Source organism: Pipra filicauda, unplaced genomic scaffold (genome assembly GCF_003945595.2).
Source record: "Pipra filicauda isolate LSUMZ 115617 unplaced genomic scaffold, ASM394559v2 scaffold212_size3012638_pilon, whole genome shotgun sequence".
Lineage (NCBI taxonomy): Eukaryota > Metazoa > Chordata > Aves > Passeriformes > Pipridae > Pipra > Pipra filicauda.
Window position 1 is genome coordinate 2,410,791 of NW_024104324.1, and position 25,556 is coordinate 2,436,346.

Sequence of the window (25,556 nt, forward strand, 5' to 3'; positions counted from 1 at the left end):
TGGCTGGTAATATTATAAAATAATGTGATGCGTTTTGGGCTTCAATTTCTGTCCTAAGGGATGTTGAAGTGTCCGGTGACTGAAAGGCATTTTTATTTAAAGCTCCTCAAGGGACATGAGAAAAATAGCACATTGCGTTATCTATAACACCTTTCACCTTGAAAAACGCCAAAGCATTAACACATCATGTCTTCAGGCCTCAGTCCTTTCAGGAGCTTTTTGCAGGACAATTCCATCATGTGGATCCATTTACAGGCATGGGTTTGGTACATGTGAGTCTTTTCACCAACCACTAAACCATGGCAGCGCTAACACAAAAGTATGCTATAAAATTAGGCAGAGATATCAGTTCCATATTAAAGTGGAGTGAAAAGTGCTCCCTCCTGAATTGCCAGTGCCAATATCGGTAGAGTTGAAGTCATCTCCAACACAAGTACTTACCCAGACTGATGTGCTTAACTTGTATCTGACAAAAACAACTGCATTTTATAGCTATGGGCTATAAATAGCAGGAAATTGTGATAGTTTAATTATATACTAAAAAAAGCATAGAAAATTGCTTCAAAAATACTAAAGCCAATAGATTTTCTAAGTGTTTTAAATTAATCACAATTCTTTCTCATGTTTAACACAGAGCCCTTAGGTTTTCTCATGACCTTTTCATGCATAAGCCATAAAACTTTTCAAAGATCCCATATTGTTCTAAAAAATTGTACACGCAGAAAGACATATATGCATGGGACTTTTGGCAGACGAGTTGCAATAATAGAAAAATTAAGCTTTTTTTTAATACAAATTTTAAAAAAGAATCTCCTTAATTTTAAAACGTTGTTGCCATAATTACTTTTTGAGGTTGAGAAGTGTTTTAATATGCTCATTTTCCACCATCTTGACATAGTTTCAGCACAAGAGTTTTCTCACCATCAGATGTCAATGTTATCTTAACCTATACCTCCTTCAGATGTGCAACTTTTGGCAAAAAGATCTGTGAAATCTAGGCTATCTAAAAGTATTATATTCATAGTAAAAGATGTGTTGTCAGTGACAGTGCTACGAAGATAAGTAAAAGCCCACTAACTTTTATGACATTTGCCAAAGCAGAAGAAAGGCCCAAAAGAGGCAATGTAGCTCCATTTCAGAGAGTGGAAATTAAAAGTCACTTAGATATTCAAATCTAATCCATTGTTAAAGGGAGAAACAACATTGAAAACCTTACAATAGATTACCCACTGAAACTAGAGGGGAAGGTGTCAGGGAAGGCTTTCAGCTCACCACGCTGCAAATCAGCTCAGAGATGTGACAGAAAATGGTGTTGGCACCAGCCTCCAGATGCTGTTATGATGCCATTATACTCTTAGGACAAGGGTTAGAAAAGAGAAACACTTCCATAATTTAATGATTTTGAAACCTCTTACAATCTCATTACACTAAACTGCACGACAAGGCACAAAATGAAAAAGAAATTCTATCTGGCTGTGGGAACAATAGAACAGTGGATTACAAAGATGCACTAATGTGTGTCTGGGAATTCTGCTGGTATGGTGACACAATAAACCCACTTCTTTTAATTGTCCACTTTTCAGTAAACTATAGCCTTCATCATTTGCACAGATCAAAGCTAGTTCTTTGGAAAATGGGAAAGCATATATATGGAATGTGGCATCCTGAGCAGTACAGTGGGGCTGGGGTATCTGGAAGGGATTTTTTGCTGTACATTTGCGCATGCTGACTGCAGGCAGTGTCAGAAACTGTATGATGTCACATTTCTGAAAGCTGTATTTTATAACATATATATTTATTCACTTGTCTTGAGTAGTGTAATACAAAAGACTGTTTGCTAAGTGAGAACAAAAGAGCTTGTACCCATCCCTAGCTGAATTTTCAGGAGTGTTAGGACAAAGAAGACTTTCTTTCACTCCCCATTAATGACCTATAGTCAAATATCACAGAATCACAGAATATTCTGAGTTGGAAGGGACACACTAGGAACATCAAAGTCCAGCTCCTGATAATTTTGATGTTTTATGTATCCCTGTTCCTGAAAAGCGGGGATCATTTGCTTTCATCATTTGCTGGTAGCTTGGACAACCCTGACCCCTGAGTCTGTGCTGAATGCCACTGCCTCCAGTGGGCTTGTTCAGGGAGGGAGATGGTGGCACTTGGTAAGGGAAGGATGCTGGGATTTGGCTGTCAGTGGCAAAGCCTGCTGTGCAGAGCTGCTAATGGCATCATGTGCAGTGAGTCCTTCTGTGCAGAGTTTACGGGAGGTGAAGGCTCAGTTCACCACAGACGCTGGAGGGTTCTTCTTTCAGGTCAGTGCAGTGCCTGAGCACTTGAACACATCGGGAAAGTTTGGATGGCTGCTGCACACTCTAACCATACATTGTAACTAGACAAATCAGGCAAAACATCTAGCACCATCAGCAAATGTGCTGGTTTTGCTAAAATTTATCAGTGGATATAATTATAGCACGTATTTTACCATGACTAACTTTGGAAGATCCCCCTCAAGCTCTTTAGCAATCATCTGATAGGTCACGTTTACTGCAGCGTGATCAAAGAGAGCTGAGCTCAGTTTTGTAGCTCACTGTGTTTCCATTTAAGATGTAAGAGTCCACTTCACCATTCACAGTCTTACTTAATGCAGCAGTCTCTGCTGGAACCTGGAAGGTTTTAAATTCTGTGTTTGTACAAGCTTTGCTTTTCCTCTGTGAGTCAGATGTTTCATTCATTAAAAAGCTGAAGCGCTGCAACACTTGGTGCATGAGCCCAGATAACAATCCAAAACACGAGGTACCAGGCGTGTGCTTCTCCCTGAATCATCTATCACTCATTCAAAGCATAAGAAATGGGCACCCCTTCCAGCTGTCCATCACCAGCACTCAGAGTTGGGTGGCCTGAAGGCTGGTGTCATAGCACGGGCGCAGTGCTTTGCCTCAATGCTGGAGGACACGGTGCTTCGGCAGAGGCCAGGGGGGCAGCACTGGGCAGCACAATGCCCAGCAACAGCAGCAGCAACAGCAGCAGCAGCAGCAGAAGGCTGCACACAGTAGGAGCCCCGGGGACGGAAGAGCCAATGCCTGGGTTTAGGCACTAGCAGGATGAGATCAGCATTTAACAGAGATGGGCTCTGGGGTTAAGTTTTGGATTTAACTTCCTAAAGTCTGATGAAATCCTGATTTATGCTGATTTTTTTTTAAATTTGTTTGTTTATTTGCCCTTTCTCTTCAGTAAGCAGCCGCTGAGATCGTTTGGGGTTTTTAAGAGAATTTCATGTGGTGAATAAATTTTCTTCATTCTTCAGAAGTGGCTTTTCCTCACTGCTAAGACTATCTCCAGGTTCTCTGTCAGGGTCCCATCGTAGGCTCAAGAAAAGATTTTTTTCTCCTAGTGTGATGTAGTAAAGGAAGAAGTGCCTTGCCTCCCCACTCTCCTTTGTGAAAAACACTTAAACCACTGGAATAATCATTCATTCTAAATAGCAGGACTCCAGTGTTTCAGCCACAGCAGGGAGCTTCATGAATGTCACTACAAAGCACAGTTCATGCATGTGGGAAAGATGGGGTATGAGAGGAGGATCACCATTATGCCAGCACAGTCTGAGTGCATTAAAAATACAGTATAACAAATGTGGGATGAAACCATCAAAGGTATGGATGTTTTACAATCCAAATGAAAATATGTCGCAATATGCCTGAATACATCCTGTTATTTTGAATGATATATATTGGAATTGTGGAAGTTTCCCTATAATTAATAAGAACATTCTTAATCATACTGCCCAGGAAAAAAAAAAATATTGCTTTACCGATTGGTTAATTTATAAATACAAAGAGAAGGCTTTGAAGATGAAAAGAATAATGCTTTCCACATCTATGACTCTTCCTATTCAAAAATGGGAGGCTGCTCAGCAAACACTGATGCTTTCAGACTTGCACCATCTTTTTGAACTAAATGTTGGCTTTATTTTGCTTATTTGGAAAATGAGAGGGAAAACATGACACAGTCAAAGTCCAGCCAGGAAGTCTGTGACAGAACCACACCAGAATAACTACCAGTCGAGTGCACTACCCTGCCTGTAAGCACTGAAGATATTACTTGTTTGTTTTATTGTGAAATGCTTTCAGGCATAGTGCCTGCAGTAGAAATACCCTTATTTTTGTAAGGTCCCCTAACAAACTGGGTTCCATGCACATCAATGTACATAATGGCCAACTGCAGACTTGCTACATCCACAGATATAACATTATGATACTAAACAGATGAGAAGCAAAATACACTAGAGATACACAGGCATGCAACTTCTTTTCCATCTTCTGTGCAATCTGTGCTGATGGGAAGAAAATTTCTGAGATATTAATACTCTGAGAGATTGATGTGAAGAAGTGCAATGATGGATGGCATCACATGAAGAAATGATCCACCCAGTCTTCAAAATTACTCCTTAAATTTTTCCATTCTAATTCAGCTCTGCAACCCTATTTTTGGTGGTTTCAGCCCTCAGTAGAGGCTGAAAGCTTACACTAGCAGAGCTCTTTGAGATCTGCGTGTTCAGGAGCATGAATCCTACCTCCTGTAAGAACGGCCTCTCTGGTTTCAGGTACAAGACTTTCGGCACAGTTTCAGCAGTTCACCATTCAGGGCATAAGAGGATCCTCCCTAAAGGTCTGTGTCACGCCCCATGGGGAATTCCCTCCCAGCAGAAGGACTTTTCCTGCACCCGCTGAAACCTCAGGGAGCCCCAGACATGTAGATATTGGGAAATGCCTTCAGTGAGTATAAAAATATGATTTTTTTTTTTATGGCTAGCACCACATCAACACCCTCCTGCCCATGGCTGAGACCACTGGTTTTGTTTTAATTTTTATGTTATGATTATAAAGATGTTACTGTGATAGTAAATATTCCAGAGATCTATTTTATGCAAGTATTTAAGTCATATATTTTTACAATTTAATATCTGGTTTATACAAAGCCACAGCTATACAAATCTGTGCCTTCTGAATTATAGTACAGAAGGATGAGATTAGAGTAAACTATAATGCAGATATATTTCTTTAAAATTATATTTAAATTACAGCATAGCAAATTGATCATTTAAGGTGTACACAAAAAATACCATTTTTTAACAAAGTGGTACTACAATAGTCCTTCTGATCACTTTTTAGAACAAGCATTTTAATTGGACTGTATCAATCCACAAGAAAGTGTAAAACCCAAAAGCAGAAAACAGGATACATGCCCAAAGGATACATCAGCTACACTATGAGAAAGAAGTCTCTTTCTTCTGCAAATAGGTACCCACAGTGTCTGTGAACAGAGAGAGGGACCTCAGCACTATATTTTACATTCCCTGGTCAGTAGGATGGTGGTTTAACCTTGTGCCTTAGCAGAATTGATATTCCTAATTTCCTATCTTCCCATGTCAGAGTTTCACCATTTTTAGGATCCTGCACAAGGCATCTCATGGGAACTGATGCATAGCAGGAAAATTTACTGTCAGACACGTAAATAGTAAAGCACACATAAAAATGCATGGGTAAGACAAAGCACCAGATCAGTTCAACGTATTAGTAATAGAAGGGGCTAGCTAATCTCATTTATGGCACTTTCTACATTTGCAGTTACATTGCTGGAAATTTGCCCAGATGTGGAAAATGAACTATGGCAAATATCTTCTGATAGATAGCTGGAAAAAATACTGCATTTCTTTTAGCGATTTTATATGTTATGCTTGCTTTTAGTGAGCAATTTATTGGAAAAACTAATTTGTACTACTAAACAAGTCATAGAAACTAGCTACAGAGAGTTTGCCTCCAGTCTTAACTCCTGTCATCACATAAGCTCATTTACCACCTCAACTAACCTAGCTTCAAGTTTTGCTTCTCCTCCCACTGTATCTTTCATCAAATACAATACTAATTGTACCAAAAGAGTTAGGGGAAGAAAGAAGACAATATTCCATTTGTACAGCGTGGGTTATTTCTGCAGGGGACAACAGAATTCCACTGGTTCAAACTCATTGAATTTCCATGAGCTTTCCCTGAGCGAGTGGAGGATCAGGAGAGTGGAAGGCAGGATGACCTATAAGGGCCAGGCAGGAAATTCAGCTCACTACATTTGCAGATTCCTTTGATATCTTCCAGAGCCCAAGACCACCTACACTGAGACCTTCGTCCCTCCACTGCTTTTGCTGCCTCAGCTCATTTCTGCTTTCCCAGTTCAAGATCCCAAGATACAACCTGGGGATGGAAGAAAACAGTTGAATCATCAGCTAATCTAAACTTGGCTGGATGGAGAAAAATGCAATAGGCAATAATCCTTTCCTACAGTTTTCAACATTACTTTACACTAGTTTCCAGCATGGACGGTAGCTTTTATTGTTGTGGGTAACTATAGTTTTGAATTAAACCTTTTTATTTACTTTGGAACAAGATTTGCCTTGAAAGAAACTTTTTTTGTTCTAGTCTGTGCAATCACCCAAGGCCCACAATGTGATCAAAGCAATTTTGTGTTGCATGTGTTTCTTCAAAGTGATTTCTTTCTGCAGGTTCATAGCAAGTGCATCCAGAAACTTAGATGAATTCTGCTTTTGATCTCCTTTGGACACATAAAATATAAGAAATAAAATGCATGAAAGTAAGTGGTTGAACCAAAGAAGCCTCCACTGAATTGCCCAGAAACATGAATAGGCATTAGGGTTTAAATGACAGGATCAGGTCTATACAGTAATAAAATATTTGGCTTTTGGGGAAAGAATGCTGGCTGTTCTTAAAACACCTCTGCCAGCCAGTGCAAGGTGTAGGATTACTAATCCTCCTCAGGGGAAGCCATGCGTGGCATTCTTCTCTTTGGTGATGGCATTCAAGAGAGTCCTGGACAGAGGAAAAAGTAATAGGGGCAATAATGACAGTCTCTGAATGAATCCCTGAGAAATATCCCTGGCCCTGCTGCCTGGCTGCCAGCCATCCAAGCATGAAGAACAATCATGCATTTGTTTCAGATACCAAGTTACCTAACCTTAAAAATGCTTCCTGATGCAGCCCTTTAATTCTTAAGTATTTCACCACCTGATGTTTCTCTCTCAGGCTTTCAAAGAAGCAAGAGAAAACCAGAGCTATAGATAAGGGAAAGAAGGGAAACGAAAAGGATTTTATCATTAGCAGACATAATTCAAGACAAAAAGAGCAAGAAGACAAGTTCTTTTCAGCTTTGTGATGCCCAATAGCCTTTCATTGTCCCACCACTTTCTGACAGAATAAATGCTAGAATAAAGAATAGAATGAATCTCAAAAGAAAAATATGTATTGTGTGCCATAAATTATACAAGCAGATGCAGCCATGAACAAGAGAATTAAGAACATAAAACCCCTGCGGTGTGCACTGGCTGATGAAGGACTAGGGGTTGCCAAGGGACACACACTGTGTGACCACTGTGCAGTCCAAGCTAAGAACTTGCTCTAAACAGCCTGCAGCCCTTGTCATGCAGGGGCCTGCTGCCTTTTCCTTCAGATTCTTCCTCTTAAACAGCTCTTTTGCCTATTGGTAGCTGCTTAATGAATGTTTTGGCCATAACCAGCTTGTGATATATTTTACAGATGTCTGAGAAATATTGCACTGAGGAATTTTGCATTTTTTCCCAAACCATCCCTTCAGACAAAGATTCCCTGTGAATTAAGGTGAATGAGTTCCCCTAGACTAAGGGTTGGGTAGAATAGGCCAAGGGACAATTCTTCATGTGATACAACCTTGCAGAGTTCAACTTCAACTGAAGCCTGGATTTTATTCCTTTTTATTTGTTCGAAGAAGTGTTACATAGTTTTGTGGCACTGTATACAGAAATAATTACAAATAACCTAGCTGTTTAGTGCTCATCAGAGATTCCATTCAACTAAACAGTTTTTCTCCAAAGTCAAAACCCTGGATTCAGATTTGTCAGATTTAAACATCCATAATATCTTCTCGTTCCTTCATGGCAATTTTTATTTCGAGACATCAGCAGCTATGTTCTTAATCAGCAGTCAGGAGGAAAAGGTTTTGCAATATTGATGAAATTTTGTGTTGTATGAACAATTAAGAAAATAAAGACATTTGAAAGAAGTTGATGGCATTAATCTCATACGAGTAAGATGTTTTAAAGGAAACCCATATAAGACTGTGGCAAAGGAAACTTTTCCAGTATTACAAATGACATTAAATGTCATTCAGTGACCATCCAGGAATAAGGGGCAAATAATACTTTATGCTGGAAAAGAATACATATGACTCATGATTTTTCAGCTGTCATACATGTGAACTTGTGGAAAATGATGCATTTAGAGGACAGAAGCAGAGCAAATATCTGTTTACATTCAGCTCTGCTGAGCAGGCCAGAACCGCTGGAGGGCTGGAGAAAAAAATGTCCTTTACTCTGTTTCTCGTGTCCTCCATGAGCTATGTCCTACTTGGAGTTACCTCACATTCAAGCGGTACAGTGGAGGAGAGTCTTGATATGATTTAGCATTTTGTACTTTTTCCATTCATCTGATGAAGGCTGTTTGCTCTGTCATTCATTTGCCATCTCCTTCCATGTGAAATTAGGAAATATGGCATATGAAGACTGAAACACAGGTTTTTCCATCTCTGCATGTTTTCCCTTGGAGCTCAGAAACACAAGTTATGCCAGTGTAGAGGAAGGATAGGAAATGTAGTAATAAAGTTCCTGGCTTCACCACAAGCCCCTTTCTAATCTGACCAGAGGGAAGTATGTGGAAAGGGATTGAACTATTCAACATAAGTATAGATGAATGGCAACAGTATGTTCATGTAAAGTCAGAAAGAAAAAAAACACAAAATGAGATACAAGTAGGAACAGTGAGGTTACAAGATGTGATGTTACAAATGCATGAGAAGAAGGCCATGAGAATGCTGGTTCATTACTCAAGGGTGCACAACAACTGTCGACAGATGACATGAAGAAGGTACAAGTAATTAATGATTTTTTTTGTATCTGTCTTCACTAAAGCTGTATTTCAATGAACATTTTAAGACGGTGCTGTTGCTGAAAAATGTAGTTACATCCTTCTTGCTTTATTCCATTCCCACCTCCTCACTGCCTTCCTTCATCCCACTGCCACAGTGATTTGTAAGGGCGTGCAGGAGTCTGGACAGGGAACTGATCCAGCTGAAAATGAATCTAGCAAATAGGTGATAGTTATTAGGATCAATTAGTCCTGCAGTTTGATTCATTGCATGGCTGCAGTGTAATCAGATAATATTTTTTAAATTAGCTAGATGTATTAATTTCATCCTATGCTGTTTAAAGGGCAGACTGATCCAGGACAATCTCTGAGTGGCTAGATGTTTAGGTTGCCAGAGGATCAAAAGTAGAAAAGCATTGGACCTGTCTTTAAAACTGGGAAAAAAAGGAGTAGGAGATTATCGATCAGCCTGATTAAATTAAATTCCTGCCCCAAAATCTGGGATTTTTTTAAACAAACTATTTAGGAGTGCCTAGACAATAAAGGTGAAGCATTCAGTTTTTATTGTAAGAACCAAGTCTGCCAAACCAGCTTAGTTCTTCCCACTTCTGTGTTGCCTTGTGGACAGGGGAAAGGCAGTTGGTGGCATGTAACTTGACTACAGTAAGGCTTTCTGCACACCCCTGGCACTCTTATAAGCAAACGAGGAAACACAGTCTTGTTGACCCCGCTACACCCACAGCAGGATGTAACACTGCTCAGGTAATCATAACCTAAACAGTGACACAAAACGGAAGGAGGCATGAAATATTATTCTGCGTGGTTTTCTCCTTAGTCCCATCACAGTCCACATTTTTATTAGTGACTGAAAAAGAAAACATAAGAAATACTTAGTAAATGTGCTGGTCAGAGCTTGGAAGCTCTGAAAGGATGCTAGCCAATAGGCAGATTAAATTTTTTAGAAGATCTTGGCAGCCTGGAGGAGCTATCTGTAAAAACAAGATAAAATGTACTAAGGACCAGTACAAGGCACTACACTTAGACAGGAGTTATCTGCTGGAAGGTGGGTAATAACTAGTTAAGAAATAATTCAGCTGAGGGTAGAACACAAACCAAACACTGAGCTGTGTTATGCAGAGTGGAAAAGGCAATCAATATAATGCAATGGATAAGTAATCCTGCAAATGTATGAAGAGATCCTTCCACCCTATTCAGCATTGATAACACCTCAGTTGGCACATTTAAATCCACTTTAAATCATATCAGGAAAGGTTCTCATTCAGGTCAGACATTAGAATAAAAAAATCTTTCCAATATTAATATCAGTAAAGCACTGTGATAAGTTGCCTGAGGAAGTAACAGCACCAATGGAACGTCTCTGAAATAATTTTAGACAAATTTATGTCCTGTTTGATGTGATATAGCTGATCCTGCCTTGGGTGAGATTGACTAGATGAACTCTAAAGGTCTTTACCAGCTTAGGTTTCCTGAGAGTTATTGCCCAGCCCATTAAGTTTTCTGGGGAACAGTAGCTGCAGGCCCACTTCATGGACATTTTGCTGCTGTTCTTTTCACATGAGGTTCACAAGTAATTGACTGTATACCTGATATAATCCCAATTTACTTGAAAAATCTCTCTCAGTTGCTGTCAAGCTGGAGTAATATAAATTAGGCTATTGCTCCACATTTTTTTTGTTCTGAGGCAATCGATTTTTCTCCATTTAGATCATTGGCAATATATTTCTACCATCTCCAAGAGCAGGTGATGAAGAAAACAGTTTAGTTAATGTCATACCAGAAAATAAAGTTAATATACCAAAAAAACAAGCCACTTTCCTGAGTGCTCATGTATAGAGTGCTACTATTCTGGGGTTAGTGATGGAGAAACAGCCTCTCTTCTCACAGTCACTGGTGTATGTCAGGTCAGGTCAACACGAAACAAGTCCGCTAGTGCTTGTTATAAAATGAGGTAATGCCTCTTTCCCTCTTATGAGGGTACAAATCAGAGTCAAAACTTGGCAAAAACACTGTCACAGTTGCAATAGTGAAATGACAAAAGCTTGAGCAGCCATTAGGACTGAGGTCCACTTCCAAAACAATACATGGGGTGCCTGGAATTTCATTTTTCTACTCTGTTCCCTTTTTTGGATCCACTCCTATAATGCTCATGTGAACAAGCTGATGAAGTAAAAAGGCAGTTCACACTGACTGAAGTATTTGTTTTCATTTAAAAGTGACTATTTGCTGTTTAGCAGGCAAACATGTACACCCATGAAAAGGACAGTTCTTGTGATGTTTGTGATGCTCCTGAGTATCTGTAATCAGCACATCTGAAAATATTTTAAAGTAAGTTCAGCCTATATTTGTCTTCATATAATAAAGTATTGCTAGGGACAGGATCAAATGTTTGGGTGTGTTTATATTATTCCTTTGTATGAGATGAAAGACATTTATGTCTCTTTTTTTTCCGCATTCACAGACACCTACACATAAAAGCATTCTGTCCTCCCTCTGCCTTATAAAGAGTGATCATCTACTATGATTTCTTAGCAGCACAGTCTCTTAAACAGGCATTGAAAAAATTATCATCAACCTTGAAGGCTAGACTATCTATTTTCTGGAATTGTCCTTCACAGTGCTAAAAAAGTAATTTCTACAAGAGAAATTTGACTTTCACATTATCTAAGATACACATCTAAAATAATAAAATATATTAATCTTTTATATATTCCAGAACCTAAACCACAAAGTTTAAAATTATATCTTCACACTTATGAAACTCAGGTTTGCCATTCTGCTTAAGTGTTATAGTGTGACATTTGAGAAAGCTGTGACATTTGGATCTGTGTCCAACAGAGGGAGGTGTTCAGAAGCACGGATTTGGTCCAAACTCTTTCTAAGATTAAGGAATTCAACAGAAGGGCAGAGGAGGACATCCACAAATGCAGGTGAGCAACACATGCTTTACTGTTGCAGTTCAATTGGTTTAGCTGCTCCGTGAGAATTCCGGTGTGGTGTCATGGCTACTTACACACTCAGACCTGCTCAGAAGATTTAGGATCAGAGGACTTTTAGACCAGACAGGTGACAATATAACCTCTGTACCAGAAGGGAACTATGAATCACTTAAAAAGAAAAAGCACTATTTAATTTATATCACCCTCCTTGATGCAAGACCAACTCAAGCAGAGGTCCAGTCTAGCAGGCAATTTGGGTTCAGTAAAAACCTGAAGTTACTTGGCTGTGCTTTCCTCACAGGCAGTCACTATGGCAATGGGAAAATATTGTGAGGTATAGGAATGATGGGAAAATGACTCAGAGAGTACAAAAAAGGGAACTTTCAGAAAACATAATTCCCAGTAGGCATAGAGTACACTTTTCAAAAACACACACAAATCAAGGAGAATTCGGTGCTGCTTTGCACCGGTGTTTTTATTGGGGAATGCGATTAATAAATAAGGAGCTGTAGTGCTGCATATTTTCAGCTCCTTTATTATCAGGGGGAAACAGAAGCTGGCAGTGAAGGAAACAGCAGCACCCTGCTCTGCTCCTTCCAGTCCTGCATCCTTCCCCACAGGGCTGCCATGCAGCTGTAACTGCTTTTATCGGTAAGGGACATGTTTGGACAGACTCAGTCAAGACCGTGTGTGACTTCCGTGGCCTTTCCAAGTGGGAAAGCTTCTTCTTTCACTTGCAAAACCACAGAGGCCACAGAGAGCCCCTGTGTGAAGTCTTCTGTCTCACTGACCCTGGTCCTGCCAAACTGGGATTTGGCCCAAATAAAGAGGCAGTAGCCCAAGGCAAGAGCCATCCTTCAGGGAGACATCCCTACAGAGCATTGCATGAACAAGAACTACCAGGCTAACCCAGATCTGTGCACTAACTGACCCAGTACCAGCTTGCCACACAAGAGGCATTTATAAAATAGTTTGTCCTCAGGAAAATTCCCTCCTCAGTTTTGCTCTTTAGGTATTTAATCCCAGGAAGCAGATATTTAGAGATAGATACATTCACACACACATACATACATATATATATGAGACAAAGTCAAGCAAATATATGTATATACATGACTTTTTTCCTTGTTTAAAAAAAAATCTTCTACCTAGTGCAGCTAATACATGGCCTGTATTAGTGCTAGTCATTCTCCGAATCTGTTATGGTTTTGGCCTTGGTAGCACTCTGGTGTAGTTAGCCCCACAGATCAATTATGCATTGTGCAAAACCCTTTCTTTTAATCAAATTTATGTTCTGCCTTTTACTTTGTTTAATGACTCTTTATCCTTGAAATCCAAGAAGCACCAGATTAACTCTCTTTCTATTCAATTTTTTCCTGCATTACTCTCAAGCTTCCCCTTGAATTTAACTCAACTCCTTCAACTGTTTCTGCCCTGAAGGAGGTGAGAGCTTTCTTTCTTAGGATTTTCTGGGACCTGTGGAGTTTGAGGGCTATCCATAAGCTTCCCCTTCTAACCTGCAAGCTGCTGCTTCTTCATGAGAAATGCAGTGTGCTGAAGCAGTCCTGAGCACCCTTTGATCCTGCTCCCCTGAGTTTTACTGCAGGAGGTACAATAGAGCCCTGAGGCATCAACATGATTATACTGTATTCTTCTACTTTAAAAATACTGGCCACCAGTATTGTTGCTCAGCAACATGCAACTATGTATCACTGCTGGCTTCATTAAACTTTAAAAATATTTTTCCTTGCCAACTCAAATAAATAATTGACGATGATTTCAGTGTATATTTAGCATGTCCATTCAAGTTCCAGTAAGTCAGTAAATCAGTTTCATATATCTAGAATTAAAAAGAAATTGCTAATACTGTCTGTAAAATAAAATGCATAGCTGAAAAATACTTTCACTTCCACAGCAATTTGTATATAGCTCAAAGGTGCTGTATCAAATAAAAGTCAAACCCCTATAATTATTTCTTTACTGAACATGCTGCACCTTCTCTTTTTTTCAAAGATCTTTGAATCTTATTCTATAGTTTATCACTCAAAAAGACTACAACAACTGATCTTTCAACTATTTATATGTTATAATGTACCTATATTTGCTAATATAGGCAAATGAACACATCAAATATGTATAAATAGAGAAGAACAGATCTGAACACTGATATTTTCTGGTTGAATAAGAGCACCTGGGGTTATTCAAAGGGGATGTGTTGTAAAACTCAAGTGTACTTTTTGTCATCTAACTGATGGATTGCTTGCTACTCACCTCTAGCATGGGTCCCAGCTAAAATAAATTGCTGCAATCCTTATCAGCAGTTTCTTTTCTATTATCTGTGAGAAGTCCCAGTTTTATCTAATTGGTGGCATTACCAGAACGTTTTCCTGCAAACATACAAGCCTCTTTGTAAATGAAACTGCTACTTTAACCCATAAGAGGTGCAGTTAGATGCATATCTGTGAGCAGAATGGAGAGAACCTGAGCTAGGGAGCTTTGGAGATCTCTGAACTAAATGACTGCCAAAATAAACATGACTGGAGATAGAGGGATTAATCATATAATCCTTGCTTAAACAAAATTCCTGCTATCTTCTGTGAGATTCTCACTAGAGAACAGCTGTAGAAATTGGCCCAAATGAAGCAGAAATGAGAAAGGCCAAATTCTGCCTCTGGGTGTGCATGTGTGACTTCTGTAAAACCTGAAGTGTGACACCCTGGGCGTGGTATAATCAGCACATAAATTCCCACCAAGCTCTACAGTACCAAGACTTTACCCAGTATAAATACCAGGCACATCTGTAGCCCCACAGGGAAACCTTTCTATCCAAGAAGGTGAAACCCAAGCGCAAACTGAAACTAACATTCAGAAATAAAATGTGTATTTTATTAAAAACTGTCTTCCATTTTAACCAATTCTAGGAGTTTTTAGGGCATTTCTCTTTGCTGAACTCGGAGTTATTGCCCCCATTTTCCATCTGGGGGGGAAAACCAACATGCAAAGTTAAGTGATTTTCCACAGACCACACAGCAAGTGATTAGTATCATGGGGACAAATTAATCTTGGGTGTAAATCCATAAAGATTAATGGAGCTCTAACAGGGATTAATTTGGCCCATCATCTCTAAGGATAGCAAAACCAATTAGGTGATGTCATTAATCTTCTGGTTTGTAAAGGACTGTTTCTTAAGCAATACTGAAAGAAGGGCAATAAAACAGGAATGACCAAAGCATCCACTATAAGGGATGAACTGGTCATTCCTTGACAGAGAATTTGCAGCAGGAGCCTGAAATATTGACAGCAACCTCAATGTGCCCTCAGACTTCCATCCCAACTGAGATGCTCTGCAGCAATCATTAATTTGAGGATTGGAGATTCAGTCCAGATTTCAGTCACTGATTAGGTTTATGTCTTTTTGTAGGCCAAGGTTTCCGTGAAACTGATTTGGAGTCAAATATTTTTATTATGGCCCAGGGATCTTCAAATCTTTGGAAAATACTAAATGCTTAATGTCCTATGCAAAGTAGCATTTGAAGGATTCACAAATTTTAAAGTTTTCCCTTTTGACCTGACAAAATGTGAACTATCCCATTAGAAGGAAGTCTATAAGAAGTAAGCATTGCAAAATCTATATAACTGACTTGTTCTGAGATTTGGGGGAAAAAATTCCCTTATTCACTGGTTTGGACAATATGCAATTTTCCATCTTAAATTCTGAAGATTCTGAAGTTTCTGATGCTTACGAAAGGGTCAAAATTGGCCCACAGCAGAAAAGGATCTTCCTTCCATTTGTTTCAGAAATTTTATTTTAAAAAGAAGAGAAACAGAAAGGTTTTTTTAAAGGGTAATGACCAGCTATAACAAATGCATACAAAGCAGACATGAACAGAACAACAAAAACCATGGCTTCCACACCATGGTTGATGGAATTTATGGAAAAAGAACATCTGTGACATTGGCAAGGTCTACATGAGGACATTGAATAGGAGATAGTAAATTTGTGCCTGAAAGTTGTGTGCATAGGTCTGGTAAAAATGTTCCACTGGGATGTTGAAAGAAAAACTTGGCAAGAGTAAGATCATTAAAACCCTACTGCATAGAAGCCCTCATTCAAAATGTAATAATATGTATCAGGATTTTCACTATTATTAGGAGAAAAAACATTCTAGCTGTAATAGGGATCTTCCCATCAATAGTTCTGTCTGAATAAGTGTTTCACGGCAGAGACCTCATAATCAGTGAAATTACTTAAAACTCTTTTCCTGGGGATGTTCTTGGATAAAATAAAATCTCTTCCCTAATTTTATGTACTGTAGGAGTTCAAATGAGGTGACGTGCTCAGGCTGGTAGTACAGCTCCATTCCAGAGGGACGATGTCACGATGCTCCCTTGCACCCTGCTAGAGAAGCAAGGCTTTGTGGGGCAGGGCTTTCCAGCTTCCTTCCCACCCCAGTCAGCTGAACACTTTTTCGGAATGCAATGACACACTGCTGCATCCATCTATGAACAAAGGATGCTGAAAAGAGACACGGCAGAAGCATCTAAGGAGAATATGAAAGAAACTTGAACTTTGGCAAGGAGACTTGAGTATGAAAAATGGAGTGGGATGATAATGTTTGAGTCAGTGCCGATAGTGTGACAGTGTGATCGCATTTAGGGGTTGGTACAGGTAAATATCGATGCACATAAGCCTAGAAAGTGTAATGTGGAGAATTTAATCAGCCAAAAAGAGTAAATAAATGTACCAGAGAATGTTCCTACATGGTATCATCTATGTTTCAGAAGGGCAATGAAAACAACAGGAAACATGCTTAAGAAAAAGCTGTCAAATTAGGCCCATAATATATAAATACATAAAGCATGTTTATTTTAATATCTTCCAATGACAGATGGATCTAGAGAAATATTCTGAAAAATGCTTCAACACGAGCCTATGTTTCTAGAAGACCTTCCAGACTATAAAATGAAAATATTTCTCTTTCACTGTTTGGTTCTGACAACTGTATTCAGTGATTGTAAGAGGAAGAAACAATAAAATTTTTTTCCTAAGTAGGCATTATATTGAATGTTATGATTCCTAGGCAAAAAGAAAATTTTGTATGTAGGCAGTTCTATTTCAGTAGACTAGCTAGCTTAATGCTACTTTTCCTTTTGAAAATTAGGCCACCTTTATCCTTACTGACTAGGGCAACCAACCTTTCTAAAGTGCAAATATACCTACAGTACCGTGCTACAAGCACAAGGCTGTGTAAGGCCAGACAGTAAATGTAAAACTGTGCAAAAGCAATGCAAAAGAAGGGTAGTAAATGTAAATCCAGTCATGCTTGCAGGTTTCGCGTGGACAAGGTGGGAGGTGGGAACAGGTAGCCTTGGCTCTGTCTTCTGTAGCTAATGTTTGTTGTAGAAACAATATAGCAACAAACACAGCATCACAGATATTAGCTCTGTGCAAATAAACTTATATTAAAAACAGCATTTGGTGTTCAGGGGAACCAAATCAATACTTCAATGCTGTTGTGAATACCACAGTAAAAATAACTGTGATTCAAAGCCAGGTTGCTTCATAAAAAAATCACTGCACACAAACAATTACAGCCCATCTAGTTCATATATCTTTGTTACCCTACTTAAAATGTGTGTTTCAGAAATAATTTATGAGGGAAGATATATGCATGTCCATAGTAACTACTGCTTCACAAGTCCAGTTGTTGTAAAGCTGGAAGATCTTGGAGAACAACAAAAAAAATGTAGTGATGGCAACTGCTTCTAAGCATTATGTGGCAAAGCGGAGCCCAGACTTCGTTCTGGAAACACTGTGTTAGCTCTTTGTTGATCACCTCATTGTTATGGCCACTGCTGATTTCCTTGGCAATTAGCTCTGGGTCTGTTTTAGGAACAGAGTAACTGGCGTCCCGAAATGCATGTATTTATGGAAAAGTCTTCTATGTTTTAGTTTGGATATATTTGGTGCAATTTGAAGGTTTACTGGGTTCTTTTTTTTCAGATTGCGAGCACAACAATGGAAATATTTGTTCCTTGGCTTGCACACACATTTGGTGCTATATGTATGGAATATGGACACAAATGAAAAATTTGGCTTACATCACCAGAGATATGTCATCTTAAAATCAGAGGAAGAGAACAGATCCCACATAAGTATGGGAAATCCTGGTAATTTTCACATACCTATTTTACTTCCTATTTACAACAAATTACCAGTAAGATATCTGCTCACCATGTCCTTTCTAAGAAGCTAGAGCTTCAGCTGTGGTGCCAGCTTGTCCTCTTCAGAGGTACCATCTCAATCTCTTGCTACCATCCCACAGTGCCCAACGTCACCCTGAGGGATGTAAAAAAAAATCATCCCTTAAAATGTTTTGGAAGATGATACCAGTCTGAAGCAGATAGTACAGGTCTGCCCCTGCCATGTCCCTAGGGAAGGTATCACCTCAGGCCCCATTTTGGAGGGAACACAGGTGCAGTGCTCAGAAAACTGAATATTGGTGCCCTAGCAAGTCAAGACAGACACAATCCCCTTGCTTCAGGCACACAGCTGTCAAGAGAGTAAATAGGAAGATGAGACAGACCACAGTCTAAAGTACATCCCACAGAGTCAGTGTCCTTAGAGCATGAGCAGCTGGTTAATCTGATTAAAGAAGATGGAAAAACATCTTGAGGATGGTGTGGCTGGGAGGCGAACATCAGTGTGCAATAAAAGCCAGCTAAGTGCCTGGGTGCACGAATGGCTCAGTGTCAACACCAGAAGATGTGCAGGAGGCAGCTCAGCATGGCCATTCCCTGCACAGCTTTGTCCCCAAAAGCCACTGTCCCCACCTCTCCCAGGTGCCCTGCAAGCTGGGAGTTCCTGTCCCACACGTGCTGGGCAATGTGAACTCCAGCAGTATGATAAAAATAGCATCATTTATCCACATCTAGCTATCTTATCTCTTTATTTTGAGCAAAGAAGAACCCATGAGGATGAAGTTGTCACACAATCTATTATAGACTACAAGCAATACGTGACCCAGGACCTTCTCAAAGATTTTTGTTAGAAAGAAAAAGTATCTGCTCTTCCACAAACCCTGGAATTCAACCTACCAACTGGATTGTGTCAGATGGCTTCAGGGATCTCACTGTACTTCTGTCTTTCAATAGATCCTGGATGTCTGACACAGCACTATGCTTGGCTTGTGCCGGTATAAAATGTATTGGCTCCTTAATGGATCTCCTCCATCTTCAGTGTGCCTATTCCACAAGACCAAGCATAACACTTTTGTGAAGTTCTCTCTGAATGAAACAGCCAGTTCCAACAGTGTCTTTCTACCTGGGCTGTCTCAGCTGCTCACAGTTAACGAGTCATATGCTATAAAGTACAGCATTGGGACTGTCAGAAGGGGGTTGAACCTGTTCTCTCTGTGCAGAGCACAGGTTCGATACATGCATAACACAGATAATACCCCTTGCTGCTGAGATGCCCACTCCCAGACTTGGGCAGCTTTGTGGGATCAAGTGAAGGCAAGGGCTTCTGAGGGCATTGGCAGTGCACAGCCCTCACTAACAGCACCTCCCAGGGTTACACCTGCAGACCACCAAGCCACTGCCCGTTGCTGACAGCACAGGTCCCTGTACTCTGGGACAGGGGAGCTGCTATTTCTGGGGTGGGGTAGAAATGCAACACATTCTCCTGTTTTAAATCTGCTTTGGGGGTATGCTGCCAAAATTTACAATGTTGGGAGAAAGAATACAGCTATTTAATCTACATAGCTTAGTCTCTGCGTGAACTCCAATCCTAGATTTTCTTGGCTAGATCTCAGGATGAGGATTACTTTTGTTAGTTAATGAGTAACATGAAAAGATCTACAAGTTGACTACTTAGGAAAATAAAATATATTTAAAATTAGTTTTATTGATAACTTATCTTGTTTTTTTTTCCTTATTGACTGAAAGTAGTTATATATAATGTCAAACTAGTAAGCAACAAATCCTTTCTTATTAAAGTTACTTAAACCATTAATGGCATTATAGATTGCTTTAGATTTGTAGTCCTTTTTTTACTGCCACCTGTCTACTTTTCAGTTTGTACCAAAGGAAAAGGAAAGATATTTTCTGCTCTAAACTCACACTAAACTACTCACCATGAACAGGTGATACTTAAAAAGAAAATATTCTCAAAACAATTTTTCTTGCTATAGTATAGTATTTAAAATCAGACTATATGGAAAAAGACCCTGTCTCACAGTAACGATCCAGACCACAGAAAACATCATTGTACTATCCGAGTCTACTTACTACTTAACACCAAGCCCCCATCACAATTAAGGAAAATTAATTACTTTGTAGATTAAGTTAAAATCCCAGCTGTTATAAAATATAAGGTAATCATCATTTCAACAGCAACATGAATTAAGTAATGGAAGAAACAAATGACCTGCACAGAACTCTGGTGCTCCACTGTGGTCTGCCTGGGCTGGTTCCTCAGGGATGGACTTCATGTTCCTCAGGGATGCCCCTGGAGCAGCTGGTGGGTTATGTCCGGGATTCAAAGGGCTCTGCATGAGAGGCAGCTGAGTGCCTTCTCTTCTTTTTATTTATGTGGATGTTACAATGGCAGCAGACAGCAATGCATAGACACTAGATTAATTAAGCTGTTTTTAAGCCACAGCATTAAGGTGATGTCATAAGAACATGCTTAGGACGGCAAGGTCACTGGAAAGGGAGAGTACGTGTCCTGCAATAAAAGACTTTGTAGTTTGGAGGGCTTCTGTTGGATGCCTTATGTGAATTTGTCAACTCCCTTTTTTTTTTCAAACTGGGCACCACCTGGAGAAGTACTCTTTCTACCCACTGAAATATCCAACAGCATCTCTGATTTAAACAGGAGAGGAGCTGTTACACCTGCTTCAGCTCTGAGTAGTACACATTATACACTCAGTAATGCATAAATTAGACATATTTGCAAACACACAGAACTGGGAAAATATTTTGATGCAAGATAACATAGTTCATGTAATATATACCAGACTGAGTTTGTGTTTGCACACAAGCATGCTCAGAGAGGCACATGTTGGGCAATCAGAAATCTGCTCAGCTTACTGCTTCCATTGACATGGCATTGCACTGCCCTTTTGCATTAATAGTTTGATTATATTGTACCAATGAGCCTGAGATTTTTTCCTCTATTTCTTAAGTGATTAGTTTTGTAAAAATCAAACCCAGCAACAATTAGTTTGTATTTTCTTCATCATCTTACAAAAACCCAAAAACTTCCAAAAAAGAAAGACTTTAACAGAAGAAATAAAGCAGATGCTGAGGCCTTGCAAGCTCTTAATGATGCTATTGCTTCACTGTGAAATATTTTAACTAGGAAATGTTGAGTGTCTGAACAGCAGCCATAATCCTCTCATACAGAAGTCTTTTCTAAGGCTCGTACAGGGTAAGTGCAAGCCTGTGTCTTCAGTGCTAATGGGATCAGCTGAAGTGAGTAATGCTTTTTGTATGCTAAGGCTGTGATCCTGTACACGTGGTAAGAAGATGGCAGTGTTGGTTTTTCTAAGCAGTCAGTCCCACACGAGGTGAAGTGAGTCAGAGAATTCGACATGGATGAGCAGCTCTCAGAAAGGACCTTTTGTTCCTCATCTCCAGTCTCTAACAGTCACAGTGGAATTGTCTCTACCATCTACCTATTAGCATCAACATCACTGGGGCTGTTTGTGTGAGAAACACTTGTACATATAAACAAAGGTCACACAAGGAGACTTAAATCAGGATACTTTTTTTGTACCAAGCTTAAAATGACCACACTGATGACCCACCACTGCCTCCCAAAAGGAAAAACTGGAGGCAGCTAGAGACACAGATGGGGATCAATTTGTCACTGAGAGCTTTACAGTAACAATTATTTATCCTCATCTGCAGTATTTCTACAAGCAACTGAAGAGAAACATTTCCATTCACTGTGTGACAGTCTCCTACCCTTTCTTTGGCTGTTACTTGTAATTGCAGCAAGAATAATATCCTGAGGGCTTTACACTGATCTGTTGGATTTGAACACCAGCCTCTCAACTTACAGCCTCTATATCCCCCACTGCCAGACAAGTACACACTGTTTCTGATATCCAATAAAAGCTCGGGAAACAAGCTTAGACCTGCATAGATTTTACCACCAATTGCATGCAAGGAATTGAATGCAAAATCCACTTGGTAATCATGCAAAAGCAGAAGGTAGATGAAATAGCTCTGTTTCCCTCTTGATGCCACAGGGCACATTTTGTCCCAGTTTGTGGGTGATACAGCAGAGCTGCAGGCAGTGATCCATGCAGGGTCTGACGCTGAGCAGCGCGTGCCAAGGAGTGGATGCGCTCTCTTAAGTGTTCCTTCTTGTAGCAACTCAGCACTTCTGAGTGCTCAGAGGTTATGTACTAGCTATGCTTCAATGGTGCAGAAAAGCATTTTCTATTCAAAGTGAATAGTCATCAGAGTAATGGAGAAAATTGTTAAGTGCTGTCAATGGAGACATGTTCGCTTTTTTTATCGATGTGTTAATGGAATGCCCTGCCACAAATCATAAGGGTTTTGCAGCCCATTACTTACAGATGGTGAATATAATGACGAAACCAAATATTGTGTTACCCCCTGGTTCCCATTGTTGGGCTAAACTATTGGATTAAATCATGATCCTTAGAGATGAAGTCAAAGGATTTTGCCCAGAGCAATGATTAGGATATCAGAAGATGAAATCTCCCTGATCCTCACAGAGGAACTGAGTTGAAGCATGGGAGTGGAGGGTGTCAGCACAAAGGGTGCCTGAGGACTCCTATTCTACCTACCAGGTGATGGTATAGGTTGGGAGGGAACTACTACTGCGTGGAGACACACACACTCATACACTCACCTATAAGTACATATATATAGGTATGTGTGTATATATATATATATATATATATATGTCTGTAGGATCTACTGCACAGCCAAGAAAAAGACACTCTGACTCCTACCCACCCATACAAGGAAGCCCAGCATCACTCTGTATGGATTTTTAGTAGCTACTTTAACAGTTTTCTTGAGGTAAAAGGGAAAAGAAATGTAGACACTGCTGCTAAAAATAGCCAGTTATGCCCTGGATGATTTGTTTGTTGGTGAGTAGTGCCCATAAGAGCCTCTATCTAAACATTCTGTTCTCTGGCTCAGTATCTTCTGTGCCAGCTTGTATACGTCTCTCCAGTCTTCCTTAGTCTGTTTTCCTATGGGTTATATCTTCTTTAGCTAAATATATTAGGACAGTTTATTTATTTCCCTCCATGGCAGCAAGACCAATGTATGATTTCCTCCTGCTGTAGGAATTTCATAAATAAATCACTGTCTATTATTTCCCTGGGAGCATATAGCATTGCCAAAAAAAAAAAAAAAAAAAAAAAAGACCCAAACAAAAATAAAACCAAGGAATCACCCCTTTCTTAGGTTAGATGTATTGGAACAATAACAGAAACACGAATATGCTGTAAACTTCAGTGGCAAACCTCTTTGCATTGCTCTGATTTATGCAAGTAATAAATAATTGCACTGAATGACTTCTAGAGGTACAGCTAAGGAAGGTTTCATGTGAGAAGGAAAGCTTCATGTGATTTAACTACCCAGCCCCCAAACATACACACTCAGGGTGATGACCAGGTTTTAAATCACAGTTCTGTAAATTGCCATAGATTGGGAGGAAATTAAATTGGGCTCTTTGGTGACATCCTTTTAGTTCAAGTGATGGTTTATGAATGTGTAACTGAGCTTATTGATAAGCATTTTGAACCTGAAATGGGCTCTGTTTGAAGCTGTTGGATTTTTTTTATTATCTGTTACAATATCACTATATTCCTGGAACTATGCCATATTTTTTGTAAGCAAACTCTACCCATCACTAACAACCTGAGGAAAAATGAGGGAACAAAATGCTTCTTTAGTTGCCCAGTGGGCTTTATGTCTGCTCCAATGCGAAGGGCAGGTAAATTGGAGGTGTTTAGCTGAGAAGGCAGTGCAACGAGTATATGTTGCTTTTACTCATGTAAGCCCTAAACACAGAGGAACCAAAACCTGCTTTTCCTCCAGAGCATTTCTGCAGCTGCACATGGCTGAGTCAGGCCTTTCCTGGACAGAAACCACCACTCACTACTCGGTGTGCCTATGAACACTGTCTTCAGAGGGAATGAAACTGGAATGCTGTGATTAATGGTGCTTTACATTTTCCTTCTTTCTTTTTCTCTTTCTTTTTCTCTTTCTTTTTCTCTTTCTTTCTTTCTTTCTTTCTTTCTTTCTTTCTTTCTTTCTTTCTTTCTTTCTTTCTCTCTTTCTCTCTTTCTTTCTAAGTTTGGCATTGTTGGGGGGATTTGCTGGTAACTAATAAAATATAGCTGGTTTTAACTTTTGCTGAGGTATTTAAGTTGCAGTAGGATAAACTGCGGAATAATAGATGAATCCTTCGGGCAGCGATACTTAGTTCATAGAAACATAGAATTGTTTGGATTGGAAGGAATCTTAGTTACTAACTATTTAGTCTCTTCAGTTTAGACAAGCCACATAAACAGATTTTTATGCACTTTTTAAAAAAAACTAAATAATACTTTCTCAGTACATTCACTGGTGTTGTTTGGCAGTCATCTCTTTCATTTTTCCCTGTAGACACAATCTGTCTTTGTTAGAAAACATTGTTACCACCGATGAAGGCAGTGATTTCTTTAAGCTGCACATAATACTACATGTCCTTATTGGAGCATGAGATACCAGCATATTTGTCTTCCCATTTGTAAAAGTTTCCCCAAACACTTCCCCTTCCAACAGTATGTTTATGATCCATACTGTGCATGCTTAGAGTACACATATCATGTTAAAAGGGAGTAAAATGGCAAAGTTGTGACTTATCCCTGTTTTCCCTCAAGAGTCGTGGCATGCACAGTTCCACACTCAAAGTGAAAAGCTGCTGGTTCCCAGCAGCCAAAAAGCACAGCAAGACTCAAGTGTTGTGGCTCCCTCTGAATGAGTAAGCAGCTGAAAAAAATACCTCTTACATTTTCTTTGGCAACAGGGCTTATAGACAATATTTATCCGTCTTTTTAAATTTTCTATGAACCAACTAGTGTAAGATCACAGCAAACAACTGGAATACAGACTCCAGTTTGTAGTACTGTAGCTGACTCCATCTCCAATGGACCAACTTTGAAATGCTGATAAATGAATCCATGAGATATTCTGCTCTCTTCTGTAGTGGATTTTGCAGCTAGTGTTTCTCTTTTTATGTAATCTCAGCCTATCTTGGTCCCACTCTTAATGCTCCTCACTATCAGCCAAGGCATTAATCTCAAGACTGTGTCCTAAATCCTTTCCTGGAAAGGAGATGGAAGTAGGTATCAGTGATATTTTTCAGTTCAAGCAGAACATGCCATAAAGATTACATTTGTACAGGACACAACAGGACAAAGATACGCTTGTCAGTTGGTGCATGTTTGGATCAAAAAACTTAAAAGAAAATAATAGATGAGACCTTGAGATTTTAGGAACATAAGTTCAATCCTGACAGCTCCCTGAAATCAATGGAAGTATGAGGAATGAGAGAGACTCAGAGTAAATATTTCCAGACAGGACTGCAAACTACCTCCAG

The 25,556-nt window shown here is 39.5% G+C and overlaps 1 protein-coding gene across 1 annotated transcript in view; it reads right to left on the reverse strand.

Moving 5' to 3' along the window:
- The window catches only part of EML1 (EMAP like 1), a 124,678-nt gene that overhangs the window by 83,009 nt on the left and 16,113 nt on the right, over positions 1-25,556 (reverse strand). The window lies entirely within an intron of this gene.